The sequence below is a fragment of the Bombus vosnesenskii genome, unplaced genomic scaffold (assembly GCF_011952255.1).
Source record: "Bombus vosnesenskii isolate JDL3184/JDL3185 unplaced genomic scaffold, Bvos_JDL3184-5_v1.1 scf7180000016261, whole genome shotgun sequence".
Classification (NCBI taxonomy): Eukaryota; Metazoa; Arthropoda; class Insecta; order Hymenoptera; family Apidae; genus Bombus; species Bombus vosnesenskii.
Window position 1 is genome coordinate 1,205,998 of NW_022884330.1, and position 6,204 is coordinate 1,212,201.

The following is a 6,204-nucleotide window of genomic DNA, read 5'->3' on the forward strand; positions in this document are numbered from 1 at the left end:
GACTAACGTAGTATAAGCCATATGTTAACCAAAAAGGGGTGAGTGAATTAGGGGGGAAAGCATGATTTCCGAGTGTGTACAGAGAGAATGTGAGAACAGCGTGCAACAAAGAACGTATAGATAACTTGGCTCGTGTACAATTATTATTTCAATATACTAAATACATTTATACTTTTTATTTTACAATTTTACGCTTGATTGATTAATCTCATCAGGTTATGAGCCCAGAGTAGGTGTAAAAGAGGTAGAAATAAAAGAGAAAACGAAAGAAATGCCTTAACGGACAATCGGGAGGGTAATCACGGATAACAAAAAGATAAAAGATCAGAGTTTCAAAAAGAGTATTTCAAAAGAGAACATGGATTCAGCACAGTATTTTCCCCAGTTATACGCAGAGAATTTCAATAACTGGAAATTTCGAGTTAAATGCCTGTTGACTGAAAGACAGAAAGATGATATGTTATGCGTCGAAATCCCGTCATTCGCGCGGGATAAATATAGAAGGAGTTTTATATTAAAAGACGCAAAAGCCAAGTCAATAGTGGTGCAGTGTATTATGGACAAGCATCTATATCTAGTGAAAGGTGCATTCACTGCAAAAGAAAAGATTTTGCAAAATATGTTTGAGAGAAAAAGCACGTTTTCAAAGTTGCATTTAAGGAGAAAGCTATTTTCATTGAAGTATGGACAAAATGAAAAATTTTTTCTTAAAATTTGACACCATCATAAAGGAGATGGAAAATGTGGAATCCAAAATAGATGAATCTGATAAAATTTGTCATCTACTGTAGACAATGCCTGAAGACTATAACACTATGATAACTGCTATCGAGACAATGAATAATAAAGAAGTCACTTTAAACTTTGTCAAAACTAGGCTGCTTAATGAGGAGTGAAAAATGATGAGCAAGATGTTGAATAAGAAAAGCAATAATGGCCAGGTAATATTCAAAGTCTTCCTATTTGCTTGCTTTAAATGTGGTAGAATAGGTCACAAAATAAGTGAATGTAGAGCAAAAGAGAGACCAAATACCAGCAGAAACTTGTATAGGGATTGAGGCTCCTTCAGAGATAGGGGTTATTGACCAAGGAGATCAGAGACAGCTAATCAATCTATTAAGGACAAAATCTCATTTGTGATCTTAAGCAGCATAGTTAGTTGCAATAAGAGTAAATTTACAGAGTTTATACTGGATTCAAGTGTAACTGCATATTTAACGAAGGCAAATATGGAAAAATATATAAGTAATATAGAAATGTTACAGGAACAGGTAAAAATCCATATAACTAGTGAAGATAAAGGCTACAAAGAAAGGTGACTTTGTTGCAATGTACAAAGAGTAATAGGTAAGAATAAATGGTCTAATAGTAAAAGGACTAGAACATAACCTTTTGTCAGTAAGGGAACTAATTCAAATAACTATAAGGTGATATTTGGCATGGAAGACATAGAAATTGTGGGAAAAAACCATGTTATTTTGCAAAAAGGGGAATAACCTACATATCTTGAAATTAAGGCCTAAAAAAGATGAGGTTTGTGTAAGTTTGGAAGCAAGTCAGATCTAAAAGGCTGAACTGTGACGCAGAGAGTTGGCCATTTGGATAAAAAAGGTATGAGAATTCTAGGACTACCAATAAACAGTGACAATTGCTCCATGTGTGTGGAAGGCAAAGCTGCAAGACCCATTTTTTGTGAAAGAAAGAAACAATCTCAAAAAATAGGAGATTTGATACACTCCAATACATCAGGATCAGTAACTCCATGTACTCTAGATAGACATAGGTATTTTCAAGTGGTGACAGATGACTACACCTACTTTACAATAATGTATCTATTAAAACAAAAGAATGAAGCTGAAGAAAATTTTAAAAATTAGATAGCAGAAATTAAAACCCAATGAGGAATAGTAGTAAAAAATGTAAGACTAGATAATGGTAAAGAATTCACATCAAGTTCATTCAAAAACTACTGCAAATCACGAGTAATAAGGATTTAGTGTATGTGCCCATACACACCCCAGCAAAATGGCAAGTCTATAATAGAACTAGGATCAAGTTCATCAAGAGGAAGTTACCAAAGACCCTATGGTGAGAAGCAATTAGATGTTCAGCTTACAAACTAAATAGAAGCCTAACAAATGCCAATGAGAATTTGATATGTAATCGTATATATAATATATGAGATATTAAAAGAATAATTAAGACTTCTTGTATCTAATTATGATTTTTCGAGGTACGTAATGTCACGATTAATCGGCGAAACAATCGGAAAATACTGCGTAATAAAAGAGAACATGTCCATTATTATTACTAGTGTTTACAAAAGCAATTTACATTACTACTTAAATCAAACCTTATCTAACTCTGATTTAGTTGTATATTATTACGAATGAAAAAGTATATGACGTATAAAATCGTAGAGATGCGAAAACTCCAAAAATCATCTAGAATATTTAAATAATTGTACTCATTTAACAAGAAAAATCAATTTCCTATACTAACTGATCTAGCAAAGCTTTTAAAAGAATATTGCGCATACGAGAGAATGAAGCAGTCCGTTTGGAATCGTAGAACATCATTGCGTGTTTATAAAGACGTCTACAAGAGGAATTTCCTTAGCGATTCAGATCCAGAGATTCGTCGCGCCGCTGCTCTTTGCAGTTAACTCCGATTATCTTTTTCGCACGCATAGCTACGCGTGACCTGCAATTTTGCTAGTTGGGACAAGCATGGATCGCTGACATGCAGGAAACGCGATATTACTCCGTATAAAAAAGAAGAGAATAAGTAAAGGAAAATGTATGTGTGGCGTTTCATCGTAACCAATTATCAGACACGGTCTTCTCTAATCTCCATTTTTATCTCACAACTTGCAGTTGTTTGTATGTTGAATCATGTTCCACAAAATAATGCCATTATTTATGAACTTTATTCTTTAACGTTTCCTTGAGAATATTATCGAATACGAGGAAACAAAGGAGGAAACAGGAAAATGGAGAAAAACAATAATTCTAAGAAAATGTTATCGTTTATCATAATTATGGAGAATAATCGAATAATATTAATGTATGGTCGAATAGAAGAAAACAAAAATAAATAAAGAAGAGATAAGATAATATATGTACATATAATAACTATAAGAGAATGTTCATTGGAGAATGATTTAATATGTTTGGTACCATTCCTATGGTAATTTTTCTTTTATATCTTTTATACTTTTTTGTGAAGCAGTATTATAATCGGAAATATAAAGGAACACATTAGACGGCTATTGTAAAAAAAATTTTCATTTTAAATCTGACTGATCGCGTAATAAGGGAATTACCAATGTATTATCCGCAATTAGAAGATTCTTTGGAGATTATTGGTAATAGGAGGAATCCGTCTATTTCAATTGTTCTTTGCCCACGCGACAGGTCGTTGTTTCACGCGATATATGAGCCATTCAGAAGTCACGCTGATCAACTCTATAAACTCAAAAATACAGAAAAGCGACTATACAAGATATGCTACGCTACATTATAAAAATCTAGAATTTTCTGATCAGTAAACCGTGGATTTTTATGCACTTATGCAAAAATGCACGGAATATACATAATATGCAAAGATATATATACGGGAATATTAAAAATATTTCTTGTAATGTTTTGGTAGGTAAAGCAAATTTCTGTCTATCTTTTGTTTCCTCAAATTATGTTTAGAAAAATATGCCTAGATATTACAAACACTGGTTTCTAAATTTACTTTAGAATGAACTTGTGGAAGTTAATCATTTGTTTCTTAAGAATTGAACATTAATTGTGTACTTATTTAATGAAGTTAAGCAATTGTCGAAAACTCGAGTTGATCGGTTTATCCTCCGAGAGGTTTATGTGTGTACATAACTGGTGGTAATAAATGTTTGACGTGGTTGATGCATCTTGCGGCAAATGGTCAGCAATTTTCTTCCTAGAGGTCATCGCACAAGGAAGTGAACGGAAACTCGGTCCTCCAGTGGAACTTGATAGAAATTGCGTTTAAAAAGGGGACAGAGAAAGCGGAAGACAGAATTATTGCGTGATCTTACCGCATATTCTATCAATTTAAGTAAAATGTAATTCTATTACTATTTTGGTCGATATGCATATAAGTAACAGGGTTGAAATAATTAAATTGTAATACACGATATCTTTTAATGTTTTTTAACTAAATTGTAATGCGAATGTAATTATTATTAGAGTGCGGATATTCGTGGAAAATTATACTTTTATATATATAATAAGAAATGGGATCTATTATAACCAAAAATCATTGAAGACATTAATTACACAGTATAAGAACGAAGGAAGACAAAATTTAAGGTAAAACTACATATCAAGTGTATAAAATATTTAATGCAATATTGTATTCAAGTCCAATGTTTAATAAAGAATTATCATTGGAAATAAAGACAAGAGGGACTGAAAGAAAAATAAGATACGTGAGAATATGTTCTACGTGAGTAAGAATATTGGTACTGTTAAAAACAACAGCGATTGGCAAATCACTAAATGTCAAGGATAAAAGCAATTCCACGATCTTTTTTCTATTTCAGAAATCTTGTAATGAGAAATAGACATTAGCTAGACCGTTCTTCAACCGGAAGCAAATTTCTTAAGCTTTATAATCTTATAAAATTAATTTTTGTTAAATTAAGATAAATGAAAACTTATTTCGCCTTTATTCCATTGTATTAAACGAATGAATTTTTCTTTTTAATTTAATGTTGCAATTATACATTCTTGCGAAGTCTAATCAGCAATTTCATTGAATGAATGAACGACGAGAAATATTTTTCCGTAGAATTTGGAGGCGGAAGAAATACTGCTGTTACGAACGAAAAGGGAACTGTGGAATATGCAATGACTTCTGTAGAATGTTTTAGTGCAAGATATGGCAGTCAAACTTTTACGTCGCATAAATTGAGGAATTAGCTTTTTATAGCTTTAAAGGTATGTGCATTATGTTCTTAGTATCTGTAACCTGTTGAGGTCAATGACTTTTATACGGCTTTATAATTTATCACAGACTTATTTATAGATATTGCTTTTGCATTTTATAAAGTGTTATTAACACTGTTGAGGTTGCAATATTAAAACTAAAGGAAATTTTTTACACTGAATAAAGTAATTCAAAACGCTAATTTTAAAAAATCATTATTTAATATTTATTGAATATTTATTGAAAACTCTATAGAATCATGAGTAGTTCTATCAGTTCTATCAGTAGTTCTATCAGTAATTTTTAGAAACGATGTCAATTTGCAACTCTAATTTTGGGAAAATAGAGGCCAATCATTACAAACGTTGCGCAATTTCACGGTTACACAAAAAAGAAGTTAGTCAGCGTAGTTAATCGGGGCAAATTCGCCAACAATGAATTAGAATACGAATTAATTACAACTAATTAACTTTTACACGATTAAAGCGTTCGTGAATCGAAGTTATATTGCAATTTGAAATTCGTATAAAGAGGTGTTGATCGTATCCACGGTTAAAACACAGACTAAATACACATCGTCGGTGATTAAAGTTGAACTGCGATAATAATGACGATCGGTATAGCAGGAAAGCCCTCCAGCTCAAGTATATATGTATGTACATACATACTTGATGTTTTGTTTTACCGACAGTAACACAGTCTATGTTAAGATAGGTGTCACTACGTTAGTATTGTTATAGAGAATTTGTAGATATGTACAATATATATTACATTCTCTAATATTTCAATAATTACTATTCGCGCAAGTCACGTGAACAATTTTACTCTAAGTTATATCAATACTGTTGTCTATGTCTCCTTGTATCTACAAATTTCCAGCTAAATAATATATCTAAAAATTTCAAAATAAGAGGAATGTATATATCTATTTCTGCATATGTTGCAACAATATTTAGAGATAACAATTTAGAATATAAGGAAAGAACTTAAAATTTTTTAAGTGGATTGAAATATCTTCTATGTTTAAAATTCAAATGTTTCATTTGATAATCATAATTGTTTGCTCAGATTTTTGCAATTATAACAATTTTTATCGGAAAGTACACAAAATCTATGGAGGAATGTTCATGGTGTTTTATTTTTAAATTCATTACCACCTGTTGTTACGATAATAATCTCGGTTAAATTCCCGTGGCGCGATTCGCCAGGTGATTGTTATTTGCCGCGTGGCATGTCCGAAAACGC

The 6,204-nt window shown here is 31.8% G+C and overlaps 1 long non-coding RNA gene across 1 annotated transcript; it reads left to right on the top strand.

Annotated features, from left to right (window-relative positions):
• Positions 1 to 3,682: 3,682 nt before the first annotated feature.
• On the top strand, positions 3,683 to 4,454 carry LOC117241722. Its single transcript, XR_004495103.1, has 2 exons — positions 3,683 to 4,086; positions 4,220 to 4,454. It is a non-coding gene; the product is annotated as an uncharacterized LOC117241722 (long non-coding RNA).
• The last annotated feature ends 1,750 nt before the right edge of the window (positions 4,455 to 6,204 follow it).